At 45.4% G+C, this 17,689-nt stretch overlaps 1 long non-coding RNA gene across 1 annotated transcript; it reads right to left on the bottom strand.

Moving 5' to 3' along the window:
• Nucleotides 1–3,247: 3,247 nt before the first annotated feature.
• LOC138984901 (uncharacterized) lies at nucleotides 3,248–17,268 on the bottom strand. Its single transcript, XR_011462145.1, has 2 exons — nucleotides 16,591–17,268; nucleotides 3,248–16,471 (listed from the first exon to the last, which is right to left on the bottom strand). It is a non-coding gene; the product is annotated as an uncharacterized lncRNA (long non-coding RNA).
• Nucleotides 17,269–17,689: the final 421 nt, after the last annotated feature.

Genomic DNA, 17,689 nt, shown 5'->3' on the forward strand with positions numbered 1-17,689 from the left:
TTTGATACTGTGTGAATTGGAATCCCTTTGTTTCCAGTGACAGAATTTCAGTGCTGTGTGTCTTGGGATTAAGTAGATGTAGGACTTAAATGCTTCCAGGACTCTCTATCTCTTCTCTCTTTGGTTGCTTTTTATGTAATCAGTTCATTCTTCTCTCTTACTGAACACTGGCAGAAAATATTGGGACCTGTTGTGGAATTTCACACCTTGCCATTTGAACTCTCCAAAGAAGTTTATCCCTGATTTTTATGGACTTCAAATCCAAAGTCCCACAAAGGGCACACTAGGTCACTGTGTGGTCAGGAAAGGTTCTCACAGAAACCTGGTGAGTGAAGTGGAGGAGGAATTTTAAGAAGAATGGACAAGGAAGAGAGACCGCTATTAACAGAAAGGGAGGATTCAGAGCAGAGAAAGTAATAGCATCTTCCATAGATTTGTGAGGATAAACTATACTCTAGTGAGTTTTGGGATTTCCTGGAGACTGGAGGCTGGCCTCTTTACCTCGAGACGGTAAACAGTTTGCCTGCAGTGCAGGAGACCTGGGTTCAATGCCTGGGTTGGAAGGATGCCCTGGAACAGCTACTGATTCCAGTATTCTTGCCTGGAGAATTCCATGGACAAAGGAGCCTGGCAGGCCCCAGCCCATGGGGTCACAAAGAGTCAGACATGACTGAGTGACTTTCACTTTCAGTGAGTACACACCAATATTCACTCTACGCAGCAATGTAGTGGCTGCCCATTGGCCAAAGTCTAAATGTTACTGGGACTATCGTCAACAAGAGCTTCGTCTTACGGGATTTTTATGTTCTGAATTCCCGTGCGATAGATGGCCCTGGCACTACTTCCCATCATCTCCTCCCGGGGAAGGACACTTCAGCAATTTCTGCTTGTTGTCTCCCTCTTAGAGACACTGCTTGCCGGATGTGGGGGTGGGGGCCAGTTTGAAGGTGACCCAGAGCTGTCAATTTTGCCAACTGTGACACTGTCATATGCTGTCTCTTCCTGGCACAGGTATGATGACTATACAGGAACACACACCAAAGGACACAGCAGCCAAAGCAAAACCACATGCCCCGGTGGGTGGCTTAACCTAGATTTTGCCCTGAAAAGCAGCCATGGCAGGATGAGCAAGCCCAGCCCTCAGGCACGATGCCCGGCTCTGACTGAGCTTGAATCCTGACTAACGCACAGTCTGGTCTTGGGGGACTTTTGGACAAAGATGTCAAGATCATTCATAGTTACCAGAAAAAATGCTTTCTGAAGTGTTCTGCCTTTTTTTTTTTTTTTTTGGCTGGTGGAAGCAAGGATACTTTTATTCCTCTTCTGGTTTTATGAAAATCAGACAGAAATGTAAATTTCACTCATATTGTCAGGGGTTGAGTACAGTTATATTCTCAGGGGCTGAGCCAGGGTGGTATGCTGAGTTTGGATGCTCTAGCCTGTGGCTAGAGCCATTTCCAGAAAGATGCAGTGGCCAGTGAAATGGAGCAGGACCCTGTAGAGCTCCAGGGCACAAAAGCCTTTCTGTGTCCTTCCCCTCAACCATTTCCTGATTATGGGTAATAGCCTTCAGTCTGCCTGCATGACCTTCCCTGAGTTCCAGTAGAAACAGGTTCAAACAGTTGCCAGTTAGGGAAGGGAGGGGATACAGAGGAGGAACAGTCAAGAAACAGCAGTGCAGCCTTGGAGTAAAGCTCCGGTTCCCCCTCAAGGGACATGTGTGTGTGTGTGTGTGTGTGTGTGTGTGTGTGTGTGAGTGCTCAGCTGTGTCTGACTCTTTGCGACCCCAGGGACTGTAGCCCAACAGGCCCCTACGTCCATAGGATTTTCCAGGCAAGAATACTGGAATGGATTACCATTTCCTCCTCCGGGGGATCTTCCTGACCCAGAGATTTCCTGTTTCCTGTGGCTCCTGCATCTGCAGGCCTTTTTTTTTTCCTGGTGGCACCTCTGTATATGTCGTTATGTATAGCCCTAGCTCTCGAACAGTATCTTTGAGCTGTTTTGCAGATACTGAAACAGTACTAGGTGGGAGAAGTTAAAAGCATGCTCCTATAGGCACAGAGACCCCAGACCTGTTGAAACTGGAAGGTTGATGATGCTGACCCCCATTCACCTCACCACCAACCAATCAGAAAAATGTCCATGAGCTGATCAAGCCCTCTTTGAAACATTTCTATAGAACTCCTCACTATCCACTCCAGGTGGGGACACACAGTTCTGAGGACATTAGGCTGCTGCGGCCCCCTTTACCTGGCAAAGCAACAGAGCTATTCTTTTCTGCTGCTGCTGCTGCTCCTAAGTCACTTCAGTCGTGTCCGACTCTGTGGGACCCCATAGACTGCAGCCCACCAGGCTCCCCCGTCCCTGGGATTCTCCAGGCAAGAACACTGGAGTGGGTTGCCATTTCCTTCTCCAATGCAGGAAAGTGAAAAGTGAAAGTGAAGTCGCTCAGTCGTGTCCGACTCTTCACGACCCCATGGACTGCAGCCTACCAGGCTCCTCCGCCCATGGGATTTTCCAGGCAAGAGTACTGGAGTGGGGTGCCATTGCCTTCTCCCACTCTTTTCTACTTTATGCAAAACTCTGAGATTTAATTTGGTATTGGGGTACAGAAGCCAGATACAGCTTCACCAAAGGCAAGGGTGAGTGGATTTAGACGGTAATGTTTGCCTCCTGTTCTCTGAGTAGTGTTGGAAGCCCTATGACCTGCCAAGGGCAAGGAGATGCTTTTATAACCACCCAGTAGGTGGGAGGAGGTAAGTGTTCTTCAAGTCAATCCATGTGTGGGTTGCCTTCTTCCTAACAAAGACCAAGATATTCTTTAGTCTTAGATACATACCGCCCTGTTTCATCAGGTATTTTAGCCATAAAATCCCAAATCTGCAAGTGTTCCTGTCTGTACCTGACATTGTCCATCTAACTTTTACCCAAATGATCTCTGCTCATCTGAGTGGAAAATCCCCTCCTTGTAAGGTGAACCCGGTCATGTTTGTTCTCAAATCGCTTAATCCTCTCTGAGTCTGAGTGCTCTGTCACTGTGCTTCGGGATCCCGCTCTCTCCCACAGGAGATGAACATCTAGCTCCTGGGGAAGGCAAGAACCTGGAGGCAGAGCCAGCTGGCCAGCATCCTACCCCTATTCTGGGATCGTACCAGCACGCTGCATTTAAAGAGATGCGCAGAAATAGTCAAACCAGAGATCACAGGATCTCATACTTTGTGTTTAGAATGAAAAATCAAGGTGATCACTTATTAAATACATTTTTATTGAACATCAGCTTAATTTCAGGAACATTTCAGATACATTGTCAAAGACTTAGAAGTTTGTTCTGCACCCAACAATAGTTTTATGCCTTTACATTTTCATTTCGTTTTCATGAACACCTCGTGAGGTAGACACATCATTAATATCTCCATTCTACATATGACGGAATCTGGGCCTAGAGAGGTCAAACAATTTGCCCAAAGTGGCACAGCTGGTGAAGGGCAAGGATCCGCCAGTCTCATTCTGGTGCCTGTGTCTGAACTCCATACACTATGGCTTTCCTATACTCAGAAGGACACATTGGTTACAGATGTGGTTGCAGACTGGCATCTTGGCAGTGCTCTCAAATGAGTTTTCCAGGCAGGATATTTCCTTAAGGTAAGATGGTCAATCTCATGTATGAACGATTGATTTTTTTTTAGTAAAACTTATCACATACTAGTAACACATACCAGAGTGAAGGCATGCTACATGATAGTAGAATAGTTAGAATATAAAATTACTGTAATGAGGTTTCACTGATTTTTTTTTTTAGTTCTTCTTTCTGTTTTGTTTGTTTGTTTGTTTGTTTTTAAATCTGGTCTTTCCCTTCCAGTTATGAGTGCCTGTGAACACAACTTTGTCTTTGAGCTGTTGTATGTACAACAGCCATACACCAGCTGCCATTGGTTGGGGGCTTGTATGTATTTCTTGCTAAGCATTCCCTTTTAAAATTCTCAAATCGACTGTAAGTATTATTGTCCCCATTTTACAGAAGAGGAAGCTAAGATTTATATAAGGTTAACTGAGGCTCAGGGAGGCTACACCAGGACTAGTAAACAAGAGGGGCAGGATTCAAACCTGGTCCCCCTGAACCCCCAGGCACATACATATAATCACCAAATAAGCTTCCCTGTGTGGAGACTTGGTGGCTCCTGGGCATCGTGAGACCACACTGGTGTCAGAGGACAGAATGTGAACGCAGGCTTCTGTAATACCATCAGCAAATATAAGCCTACCTAAAGTACTGAGCATATCCTGAGGAACACTGTTAAAGATAGACATTATTTTGGCCACGCCATGCAGCATGTGGGATCTTAGTTCCCCAAGCAGGGATCAAAGCTGCATCCTTGCATTGGAAGTATGAAGTCGTAACCACTGGACTGCCAAGAAAGTCCTAAAGATAGAAATTTTGAAAGAGAAATTGGACGGCAGGTCAGGATCCCTTCTTTAGTAGCAGGTAAAAATGATTGTGGGCTTTCCAACTCCCTTACATGTATTCTCATTCCATTCCTCATAAAACCGTATGTGGTAGGTACAATGGCTGTTATTATTCCCATTTTATAGATGGGAAACTGAGTCACATGTATATTTCTTAGTGAGTAGCTCTCTTTGGGTGGACTTGTTAGTAGACAGTGTGCCAGGCTTATATAATGGGCTGTGTAAAAGAATTATGTTTTGGTTTGACAGAAAAAACCAAAATTCTGTAAAGCAATTATCCTTCAATAAAAAATAAATTAATTAAAAAAAAGAATTATGTTTTGGAACCAGTCATGCTGTGACTTGCAATTCCATTGCATTGTGCTATATTCATAGATTCAATTTCTTTACTTAGACTCTTAGCCCCTTTGAGCTGGAGCCCCATCTCCTAAGGGTCATGCTCTCCCCTGGGTGGTCCAGGGCTGAAGCACAGCCCATCCTAAAATCCTTACTGTGTGTCAAGAGCACGTGAGTGGGTCTAGTTGCGGGTGCAGGCACAGAGCTCTGTGTGTGGAAAGTAGAACTCTGGCTCACTTTTGAAGCCAGGGCTCCCTTTTTCTCCCTTCCTGAGAGCATGAGAGTGTGATAACAAAATCAGTCATTTTCTTAAGAGAAACGGTAGTAGGTACTTTCAGCCACAGAAGGCGAATCTCTTCTGTTTCTCCAAGGACTGGGCTTTGCCAGCCCTGCTGTAGCTGGTTGAAGGGGACCAAACCTCTCAGGAAGACGGACTTGGTTCCGTTTGACCAGCCAGAGCAGGGGGCAGCTCCTGGGGGAGGTGACTGCAGCCTCTAGGGCGAGGATTCTTGGTGTGTCCCGAGCATCCCTGGTTCAAGCCTGCAACACAGAAGGAGCTGGCATTAGCATGAATCAGATCCCGGGAGCTTGCCTTGTCCAGAACGCTCTCTTTGGATTTGTGAAAACCATAAGTAATTTGTATTTTGCATTGCACAACTTTATGTCTTTTATCCTTATTCTTTTTTCAAATATGAAATTGTGAAGAACTAACATGATATAGAATTGTAGAATTTGGAAAATAAAAATCTCCCACATTTTTCGCTCCTCTGATTTTCCAAAACAACATTCTGAAGTAAGCTTTTGAATATCTTATATCATAATGTTTAAAATAGTTTATAATTTTAATTCAAATGCAGTATATTTATGAAAGAATAAATGTAACACGTGTGTAAATTATGACACATAGTGATGAAATTAATACCAACAACAAACAACTGTTTACCTTAGAAAAAGAACTGGTGAAATCAATACTATTGAAGCTTTCTGCATGCTTTTCCTAGTTTATCTCTTTAGTTTCCCCTCATAGGTAATTATTATTCTGAGCTCTGTTTTTCATACAATTTAAATGTTCTTCTTTATAGTTTTTACCAGAATAAAATATTATTTCCTAAATAATTTATTGCTTGTTTTTTTTTACATAATAGTATCATACAGGAGGTATTCTGCTATAATGGTATTTTCACCTAAAATGATATTTGTAAGATTTATCCATATTTTGTGGCAGCAGTCATTTATTAATTTTAATTATTTTTATAGCTTTCTACTGTAAGAGTATACATCAGTTTCATTAGTCATTCTCCAGGTGATAGACAGTGAGGCTGTTTGGTTTCGACAAATGGCCAGAATTGACTAAATGGTTGTCCCATGGAGGTTGGGAAATCTTTGATTCTTATATTTTTTGAAGGAGAAGTCTGGGCTCCAGTGTGTAGGAACCTGTAGGCTGACCTTGCAAAGGAAAAGCAACGTTGACCAGTCCCAGACATCTGACGGTGGGCCCAGAGACCTGGTAAAAACTGCTCTTCAGGTGATTCTGATGAAGCTAAAGTCAGAACCACTGTGTGAGCAGAGGTACCCACTGGTTTCTCTGTGTTTTTGGGAAAGTGTGGCCAAGGGGTCAAGGAGCTGATCAAGGAGGATATCTTCCCCAGGAAGGTGGCCTGGCTATCTTCATCATGCATTTGAGCAGGTGAGGGAAGAGATAAGAAGAAAGGATATTTTGAACAGTGCTGGGAAATTGCTCTTGGGGGTGGGCTTGCCAGCCCTTTTATATCCCCTTCCTGATGAAGGGAGTGAAATGAAGCAGAAAGCCTTGGCCTTGGAGTCATACTTACCTGGGATCAGATCCCATGGATGGCTCCTGGCTCTCTTGCTTTTCAGAAGTTAAACCTCAATTTATGCCTCTGTGCAGTTGGGGGAGCATACCTACCACACCGACTTGTTGTAAGTCTTAGTGGAAACAAAGGAAAGAGGTCCAGGGGACCCTTTCAGGGGTCATGGGAAAGTCCTAGGGACAATCCCCACTGCTTCTGAGGTCAAGAGTTTCACTCTCAGTGCCAGTTTGTCCTTTAAATGTTTCCCTTCCCTTCCCTTGACTGCAAGTATTTTCATTTTGTCTCTGAAGTTGTGGAAACCACTGACAGGAAAAAGCCGAGCTGGTTTGCCTAGCCAAGCAGACCTCTGCCAGGGGCGTCCCAGCTTGAGAGCACTGCCTGGGGTCAATAAGACACCCCAGAAACCGAAGTGCTCACCGAGGCACCAGAGAAGTGGCAGGTGTGACAGTGGTGGAGGACCAGGGGTCCCGCCAACTGTGACTGGTCCAGAGTGATGCTGGTGCAGCCTTTCTTGTTCTGAATCCCCGCCTCCTTGGCTGGCATCCTGCAACTCTGCAGATAAGTACCTCATCTTTACCCTCTGCTCCTACCTGTGATACAGGTGTCTTGCAGCCACAGCTTATGGTTCACTAGCTCTTCCCCTGGCTACTGCTATCCTAGCCCAACAATCCTCTGGTTCCTTCTAAGGAGCAAGGGTTAGACAGGCAGCCATGCAGGTGGAGGTCAGCCAGGTGGAAAAAGTGCATTGTCCATCTCATCCCTCAAGCCCCTGGCACTGCAATTTCCTCAACTCAGGACACTGGTCTTCATCACCTCTCCCCTATTCTTCATTCACGTCCTGCCGCACTCACACATTACAACCCCAATTTCTGAGCAGATGACATGAAATAAATCTTAGGGTAGGAAAAGGAAAACTATCTTTGGAGCAGGTATGATTTAGAAAAGGGAAGGGCTGTCACTGAAAAGAAGCACAACTTGGAGGTATCTGCCCATTTTACAGGTTTAAAGACAAAGCAATGCTTGTAAAAGAAGGGCAATAATTTTCTTTGGGAGATAATGTACTATCATACACCCATGTCAGCGATTTCAAAGTAACATGATCTAAAGGAAGGGTTTCTCGACCTCGGCATATTGACATTTAGATAAGTCTCTGTTGTGGGGGCTGTCCTGTGCATTGTAGGGTGTTTGGCAGCTTCTCTGATCTGTGCCCACTTGATACCAGTAGAACTGCCTAGTTGTGACAAACAGGAATGTCCCCAGACATTGCCAAATGTGCCCCAGGTGGGGGGCTAAATCACCTCCAGTTGAGAATTGCTGATCTAAAACTGTAAGTTTCTCTGTTCCATCCTGTAGCTGCCCCATTGGTAGTAATTCTCCCACATTCTTCTAAGTTTCCCCCAATTTTCAAGGAGCCCAGTTTGGCTGCCCTTGAAGGACATCTGGTGTCTGGAAGAGGCAGGCAGGTGATGTCACCTGTATTGCTGCAGTCCGGGGAGGGGTTCAGCCCCTTGTGCTCTGGGTGCTGTTGCCCAATGGGGATGGCAGCCTTCACTGCTGACCACTCAGCCTTCACCTGCCATCGGCTTTGTAAACATGGTGGCCCCTCCCTTTGTCCTTTCCTTCCCTCCTTATCCCAAGCTCTCATTCTGGGGCTTCTCAGTTCCAGTTAACAGCCCCTTCCTGTGTATCTCAGCACACATCCATCCAATCTTGCGGTGTCTCCTTTTGTTGTTTGGCTTGAGAACTTGTAGTAGAAGTTTAGTGTGGTCCCAGCCCTCATGTCACACACTCACCCAACAAGAAGGAAGCAGAGCCATGGGATGCAGGAAGCCCTCCTGAGGCTGGGCATCAGTGAGGGAGGGAGATCCTTCTCAGAGCTGGGATTAGCTGATGGCTAAGCCTTGGGGGACCACAGTTTCTCCTCATAACTGAGGCCTTCCTCTCTACTTCCACCTCCTTCCTGGTGTGGGTTCAGGCCCTTTAGGCTCAAGGCTGGGAACAAAGGGGTTCAGGGAAGAGGAGAGAAAGGAACTAAGCCAACTGGATGAATGAGTCTCTATTCTAACACCTCAAACCTTTTCCATAGACAGCCTCTGTCAGTACTGCTTGGTAACAGGTTGTGATACAAAGGGGAAAAGACAGCAGAGCAGGGTCAGGGGACTGGCTGTGTGATAAGGCTGGATCCCCTGAGCCTCCCAGCTCCTAGCCATCTGCAGTGAGAACCCTTGGAGATGCAAAGAACTACCTTAAGACACCAGTAATGATGAAGCAAAGTGATACAGCCAGGTATGAAGGCTTTATGGTTCAGTTTGGTTGATAGAAACATCTTTCAGGAGCAAAAGGACAGGAGGAAGGAGCTTGGATGGTGAGGGCTGACCTTGTGACAAATCTTCAGATGATGTGTGCTCTCCTCGAATGAGGAGCTAAGTGTGGGGAGATGGCCACGGAGGGCACTCAGGGACCACAATCAATGTGCCTGATCCTTGGGTGGAGGATGAAACCTCAGGAGGGAGAGAAAGGATGTGGGGAGGACTCCAGGCAAGATTTGGAGGCTCTCCCTTTCTCAATGAGGATGCCCGTGGGCACAAGGCCGGGATGGGGAAGAGGGGACCAGGTGCTCTGGGTGGGACCGTGGGGCCGAGGAGAGGCGCTCGCCGAAACCACACACTTCCTTACATTCCATAGCAAAGTAATCCGTATGGGGATATAAAGAAGCATGTGGCCTTGGGAAGCAGTCTTGGCCCCTGCCTGCTTCCTCCATCGTCGGGATGCAGCCCCACATCTCAGATGGGGGCCCCCTCCCACTCTTCTCCTCCTCTAGGTGCTGAAGCTTGGAGGATAGGGCTCCCGGGACCTCACGCCATCACCCCAGCATTCCCCTCAAACCGTCCTGCGACACATCTGTTGTGAGGCACAGGGGTGCTTTGGGGCGGGGTGGGGGTCCAGCCCTTGCTCTACTGTTTGCTCAGGAAAAAATGGCACCCAAGTTTCTCTAGCTTATTTTCATTCACTTATAATGTATCAAAACTTTTATTATTACTATTCACTAGTTTGCCTTGGTTTTATACAGGTCAATATGATTCTGTTTTAACATTTGGAATCCCATGAAGGAAAATTAGAGAGAAAGAGAAAGAGAGGGAGAGAGAAAAAGCGGGCGACAGAGAGCATCCTACAGAGATGCTATTGTGCACATGCGCAGTGAAGGACCCCTGCTCGGACCGTACCAGGCCTTCCTGCGCTTCCTACTGTGTGTCTGTCGTGGGCACAGTTGATGGGCTGCAGCTGCCACGCAGCATTCTGAGCACCACTGTGGAGCAGATTCTGCTCCCCCTTGCTCATCACCTGCCCTACTATCCGTGAGGTCCAAGCTGCAGAAAAGTGAGGGACGCTGGCAGCTGGGGAGTCACCCACAGTCTGGACAGGCCACCCCGGCTGAAGAGTGATGGGGTTTTTCAGCTTCAGAGGATCGAATACTCTGCCAGGAAACAGAGAGAATGCAGAGGGAAGAATTGTGCCCCAAGGAAGGTTTGGGCCTCACAGCGTTGACAAGGGCAAGCAATGAAATCTAGTAAAAGTAACACAAATAAGAACAAAAATGTTTTCAAGCATGTTCTCTATGACAGAGATGATTTTTGGTGCTCTGACAAGTTCCTTGAATCCTCTCTACTCTATGAAATAGCTGTTAACCTTCATCTGGTTTTACAGTTCGGGGTTGTAGAAATGAATCTGTTCACACATATGTAAATGGTAAGCCCTTAAAAGAGTGAATCAGGTTGGAAGGACAGTCTTGGATCCACCCATGGAGATAGGCTTGGAAGTTGGGAATTCAACGGGAAGCAAGGGAAGAAAATGTCTATATGTTTTATACTCTGTGAACATTGATTCCTCTGCAGCTGTACCCTTGAGGTGGTGGCTTATCTACCATACTTTTTCTCAGGAAAATGACACCCCAGTCAAAATCTTTATGGCTGATCTCAGGAATTATCCAATAACTCATTTAATCCAATCCAAGGGCTTATGAATCAACTTCTGCTGTGAAAACAAAGTTGTCCCCCATAGTCAAGTACAAACAGTGTGAGTGAGAATGTGGGACTGTTCTTTCTCCCCCAGGTTTGGGGGCTGTGGTCAGTTAAAACAAGGGCTGGTGGGGAGGAGAGACAGAGTGACCAATGAGAAATTGTAGCTGTGCCTTTGAGATCAAAATGTCTCATCTCTTCCACTGAACCAGAGAACTCAGAGTTGAGTACAGGTTCATTTTAACTGGTTAAATCCTTCACATCTAGATCTGAAATGCCATGCATGGCACATGCTTTTCAGGAATGAGAATTTGCATAAGTGAGAGAGACTGAGGTTTTTGGTCCTGAGAACTAGAAAGAGCCAGTTTTAAGGGACCTGTCCTTCATAAACCAGCTGAGAGCCAGAAGTGATTAATTCATGTAAGGATACAAAAAAAAAAAAAAAATCAATTTCCAAAGAAATGATGCCAGAAAACCAAGACCATGCTAACCATCGCTGGGGTAAGACTGTCTCTAGCATTTGGATGTGAATTATTTTGTCTTTTGGTCAAGCCCAACCTCATATGGTCAAAAGATTATTTAAAAGTTCCTTTCAACATTTCAGACAAAACCAACAATAAACTTTGAAGAACCAAATACTTGATTGTTTTGAGTCTCATTTCCTTTTCCACGTCATCTAACTTAAAATATCAGGAAGGAAATTCATGGCAATTCATGGAACAGATGTGGAAATGAAGGGAAAGGTAGGCTGGAAAAACAAAACAAAGCAAATAGCTGTAATAAAATCAGAATCTTTCAGACCAGCATAAATGGGAGGAAAAATTCTAGGAAAGGACTATAAAAACATGTTTCTGAGTTTTGTATAGGCCAAGGGACATTGATACAGCAATTGGCTTTAGGTCTTTTTCCCAGATTATTTTTTTAGCTTCTTACCTGCCCAAATCTCCTGATTTTGGCTGGTGGTGTTAGTAGGAAGGATGGGGAGGGATGTTGTGTCACATGGCCACAAGTGTGCTCTATGGTGTTGGTGAAATCACTACCCTTTCTCTTTCATTCCTGTAATAGTTGCATAACTCCATCTACCCACCACAGCGTGGGTTAAAGATTAATGAGATAACACATGTGGAGGGTCTTGAGTTTCATAGAACAGGCTGATGGCTGTATAAAATGTCACTCAACATGGTATTGAAAACAAGATTTATTTTCCCCTCCTTCTGCCCTGTAGTCAGTGGATCACAAGACTTAAATTTCGCTTGTTCTTGAGAAACTCCATTTAAAAGCATTCAGAACTTAAGTAACAGTCAAGGTAGCATGAAAAGCATAAGCAGAAATTACAGTTCTTTCCTATTTCTTTCACCAATCAGGGCAGTACTTGAATATAAGTGTCTCAGAAACAACATGAGAAGGAAGGACGGTGGTTTCCCATGAATGGCCTCAGAAAGACTCTTGCATTTGGGCAAAATCAAGGATGAGCTAAAACAAGGAGAGGTCTGAATGATAGACAATGGAAGCTTCAAGATTACTGCTGGCAGAGGGGTGTAGGTAGGAAGGACCTGGCTTGGGCATCTGTGCATTCTGGCTCTGTGACTCTGAGCAAGCTACTTAACCTCTCTGAACCTGTTTCCTCATCTGTAAAGTGATTGTAATGCTACTGATCCAACAGAAGTCTTCAGTGAAATAGATGGATGTACAGTGCCATGAACCCAGTATTAGAAGTCTAATAAATGGTCTCTATCACTCTTGTTACTACTATTCAATATATTCTTTATTAATTAATATTAATATGGCAGCAGAGACTACCCACTCCATGGAAGTCCTTATGTCTGACCCGTTTTAAAGAGTTTCATCCACATGACAGTTGTACAAGGGGTGGTTCTAAGATATTTGGGAAAGCTTAAATATTTTTAAAAAATACATCTTTCACAATTTTGGTTTCCCTTATTTAAAAAAATCACATTTGTAATCATTTCGTATGTCTGAAAAAGATTTGTTAAGGAAGGGAATTCATCAGTATCATATCTGACAAGGATCAACAGAGGTTCTGAATATCCAGAGCTCTAGTCTCATTTTCAGGACTTTTAGGAAAAGACATGAACGGTGAGACACTCAGACTGTCCCCTTATCCATCTTAAAGCCTTGCCCTCTGACGACAGAGCTGACCCTACCTAGTCAGCCCTGTGCTGGATGAAGAGAAAGCAAGACTGCGGGAAAATCGCCCCCATTTCACTCTCTGAATTTCGAGTAGAAGCATCTTAGTTTTCTCTCTCCCTTCTCTGCCCCATAGAAAGGCCTGATAAAAGTTTCTTACAATAGAACCCAAAAGTTGATGCTTTTATGGGGATTAGGATCCTTCTGGTGTCTGCAGGAGGAACAGTCCACACAGATGCATCTACCCTGGGAGTCTGAGCTCTTGTGACCTGTACTGGAGTCACTGCCGGTGTGCTCGGTGGCTGCCATGAAACAGAAGCTATTCTGGAGTTCACCGAGGCTCAGGCCAAATTATTTGGGGCTTACCATCATCTGGCTGAGGGGGTAGGAAATAAAACAGTGGTCCCTCCTTTTAAGGCAAGCCTAGGTTAATGTGTGGAGACAGAACCTTTTTTTTCCAAAGGCTCAGCCAGACATCTTGCTATTTTTAGAGGACTGGCCAGTCCTGAATGTTGATTCCATCATGGGCATGAGCCTGATTTTAACTTCCCAGGGCCAGCCAAGAGCAAGGGCAGCTCCCAAACCCATCTTCTCTCCCTGCAGGCACCCTGCCACTTCTCTCAATGGTATTTCACCATCACTGCCATGCTTACCCTGTTTCTCATCAGAGCTGGAGGGCTGAACTGATACTTAGGAGGAGGCTGGGGCAAGGGGATGAGCAGAGAGAGCCGGCATGATACTAAGTCACTTACTTCTTTATGCTTCCAGCCATTCTGTGAAGTACCTTTCATTACACAGGATGAAACTCACTCCAGCAGGTTAGATAACCTGGAGGCAAGGAGTGGTTAGGAAACACCCACATCACACAGCTGATAAATAACTAACCTAGGATTTGAAGGACCTCTTTGACCCAAAGCACACATTCATTTCATGTGCTGTATATCCCAACCTCATCTGAGCCTAGAGCCATAGAGGCACCTATTAAAACCCCTGTTCCCAACAACCCAGAGCCACAGAATCAGAATCTCCATGGCACTGGCCCGACATTCACATTTTAAACAAGATTCTTCTAGGGGATTTCTAGGCTCTGCAAATTTGGGAAAGAACAGCTCTGGGAGAGCTGCTTTCAAACATAGAGAGAACATTAGAATCATAAGGGAGCTTGTTAAAAATGCAGGTTCTTCTGTCTTGCCCACCAAAGCTCCTGAGAAGCCAGGGAGCCTGGACTCAGGAATCTGCATTCTCAATTATTCTGCTGAAAGTGGGCAGAAGACTTTGAAAAACAGGGACCTAATAATAAATAAGAAAGAGAGAAGTAGATACTAAAGTAATGAAATCATTTAATACTGGAAAGGACTCATTTGACAGCAGTCCAAGGAAAATTATTTAGTTTGGATTTAAGGAAGAATTTCTTGCAGACATGACGACAAATGGGTGATCTCTTTCTACTATGTGAACAGTGAACATATTAGTAGCAGAAAGGGGAGCAGGCACTGTGGTCTGTACCTGGCCACTGACATCTTATCTTTTCCATGTTCCTGAATCTCAGCTTCTACCTGGAATGTTCTTTTCCCTTTGCTTATCTTCACTAGTTAAAATTTCTCTCAAATCTTAGTTCAAAAGATACTTGCTCCACGAAGTTTTCTCCCAGTTTCCCCTCTTCTTCTTTGTTTCTATTGTTTGCACCTGTCATTGGGCATGCATCACATCTCACCCTGCTGTTGGATTCCCTGGGTACCTGTAATGCACACGTTTCCTCACAAAAAGGGCTAGGACCTGACAGCTTTGTTTTTGATTCCCCACACTGCTGCTCAGTGAAGGCCTTTTGCTCAATAAGGGTGGAGGAGATAAAGCCATCACCGCTGTTACTCTTACTATGTAAGTTTCTCAGCACTGTAACAGGCAACTTTTATTAAATATTCCTATTTTGCTGATGAAGGACACAAGGCACTGATTGAGAGATTGCTGTTTGTGGAGGGGTCTCTTTTAGAAGTGATAGCGCTGTAGGCGACCAGAGTCCCGCCTGTAGGGAGATCTGAGTTCTGTGTTAAGGAAAGAGCACTTTAAAAAACCTTAAGCTTCGAACTTGGTATAACAAAGTCCCCTGGAGGGCTGGCTAAGGCATAGAATGCTGGCCCCACCCCAGGAGTGCCTGACTCAGTAAGTCTGGAAGTGAGAGAAAGTGAAAGTTGCTCAGTCTTGTCAGACTCTTCGTGACCCCATGGACTATACAGGCCCTGGAATTCTCCAGGCCAGAATACAGGAGTGGGTAGCCTTTCCCTTCTCCATGGAATCTTCCCGACCCAAGGATAGAACCCAGGTCTCCCATGTTACAGGCAGACTCTTTACTAGCTGAGCTATGCCTGGGAAGCAGTAAGTCTGGAGTGGGATCCAAGACTTGGCATCTCTAACAGGCTCCTGGGTGATTCTGATGCTGCTGGTCTGGGAACCACACTTGGGGGAGCCACTGCTCTAGTTTAATAGTATCTGAATAATTCAGGGGCAAAGAATCAGCCCTTACATTCCGAACTTTCTAAAAATGAGGAGGTGAGGAAGAGGAGTAAAGCCATACAGAAGCCAGAAAGGCGTGAGCTCCATTCAGGGGTGAGGTTGTAGGAGCTTTCACCAGTGAGGGTGCAGAGAGACACACAACACTCCAAAGACAGAAGCCCAGTCTATGAAGTTACTAACTGACTAAAAGAGTTTTCAGTTTGAGGGGTTGTACACAACTGGGGGCCATTTCTTTGGCTCCCAATTCTTACGAATAAACTTCAAATGGGATTTGCTGAAGAATGGATATAAAATGAGGTGGACATTTTTTTTGGGAAGCTATCTCAGCAGAGGGTCCCCTGACATATGACCTCACATTGTACTTGCAGAGGGATCATAATGATAACACAGCACAATAATACAGAATATTGATAAAACTCTGTAGCTCCAAAATCTCTTTTTTTTTTTTTTTTTTTTTTAAAGTGCACCTGTTAAATTGAGTGAAGATCAAGAATCGCTTAAGATCCAGGGAACACATTAGAGAATCTGGTTCTTGTCCTAGTTTTCCAAAGAAGTACATTGCTCAGGGACTTCTCAGTTTTTTAATAAGATGGAGCACTTCATATTGTTATAGTGGGGACGTCTGTGGGGGTCATTGGAAGAAAATGCTCCCATTCAGTGATTATTTGAGATACATGACAGATTAGAACTGCCTTTGCATTGCTTTGAAGAACATTTCAACATATTATTATTATTTTGAATGTAAAATAACCAAGGCACTGAAAGGGCAAGAGACCAGTTCAAGGTCACAAGGTCCGAGTCTCGTTCATCCCTTCCCCAAGTCCACCTCTTCTTTAGGCCATGGAGCAGCCCCTAGGCGACTGTGGAATCTCTACCCTCTTCTGTTCCACCCACCCTCCTTCCCCTCTGCTTTTGCTTCAAGCCCCAGCACACAGAATCGGGTTCACTGTCGGGACCCAGCCAACAAGTCAGTCCCACACACCAATCATGCGGGCTGGGGCGATTTCTCTCCTCCAATTCCCCTGGCCTGGCTCTGCCTGATGGAGCTGGATTCCAGCGATGTCCTCCCCCGCCCCTGTGGGATGCAGATGTGAAGCTTCACCTGCTTCTGGAGACACCGTGGAGCTGGCTTCAGATGACAGAAGCAGGCTGCCCGCAGGGCTTCCCCAAAATGCACAAAGAGAGAAAGACAGATGGGCCAGGCAGGAACGGCCAGAGGACAGTTAGAGGAGAAAGCCCTCCCCCTACCCCACCACCCGCGGGAGCAGCTCTGTACCTACCTGGGGAAAAGTTGCCGCCGGGTCCCTCCTCTGTATGCCTTCTTCCCTGGCAGGCTCCAGCCCCGTGGAGGTGTTTGGAGCGTGGATTTTTTTTTTTTTCCAGAGCTAGCAGTGTTGGCTTGCATTTCTATGCCTTCCTGTCAGAATTCTCTCAAGGAAACAGCAGCTGGTGAGCTCAGAAATGTCAGTCAGAATCTTGGCCTAGTTTGGGGCCTTGAAGATTCTTGCAGAAAGTTAAAAAGGTTTCTGGGCCAGTGTCTCCTCTGGGTTTTCCCTCTCCTGCTTCTCACCTTTTCCATCTTCTATTTTATTTATTTATTTATTTTTCATTTTTACCTCAGGAACTGGCTACTTAAATCGCCTGCCTCTGTCTTTCTGATGGTTCCCTTTGGAGTCTGGCTATGGCGCTTCTCCCAGTCAGCCAAACTGCCTGGTGATTTTCTAAGCATTTAGCTTGTGCGCTTACTCCTTATTTTATCTCCTTACTTGTTCCCTTTTCCTGTTTCCTCCTTTTCTCTTCACGCACATCTTTTTAATCATCATTTCTCCTTATTTGTGTCAGGTCTGCTCACTGGCTCTTTATCCCTTTCGTTCTTTTTTTTTTTTTTTCCTAGCTTTACCTCTTATTGTGTCCTGCCTAGCTCTGCTGCCCCCTCTCCACCTGTTCCCCGGGCAGGCTTGCTCTCCGCCTTCTTCGTCTCTGCCCTCAGAAGGCCAGCCTCTGCCTTTTGTACCCTCCAGCCCTCCGCCCACCCCCAGCACGCTCTCCCACCTGTTTGTGTCTTTTAAGGGCCTTGGTCATGTCCATGCCTTCTGTCCACCTCAATCACTGCAGTGACGGGCCTCTGAAAGCTGTTAAATGACACCTCTTCAGCTGTCCCCTCGCAAGGAGAAATGCCCTTTGCTAAACCCTTTCTCACACAGACCAGTCTATAGTCATGCTTCTGTTTACGGAATACCCTATTATTTTCAAGAGTACAGAACAGAAATTTATTTCAAGTGAATGAATCTCCATCTCTCGGCACTAGGTTTCTTTGAAGTGATGTTAATACATAGCTTTTCTGGTGGCTCAGATGGTAAAGAATCCACCTACAATGCA

This window comes from Bos mutus, chromosome 23 (assembly GCF_027580195.1).
Source record: "Bos mutus isolate GX-2022 chromosome 23, NWIPB_WYAK_1.1, whole genome shotgun sequence".
NCBI classification, from domain to species: Eukaryota; Metazoa; Chordata; class Mammalia; order Artiodactyla; family Bovidae; genus Bos; species Bos mutus.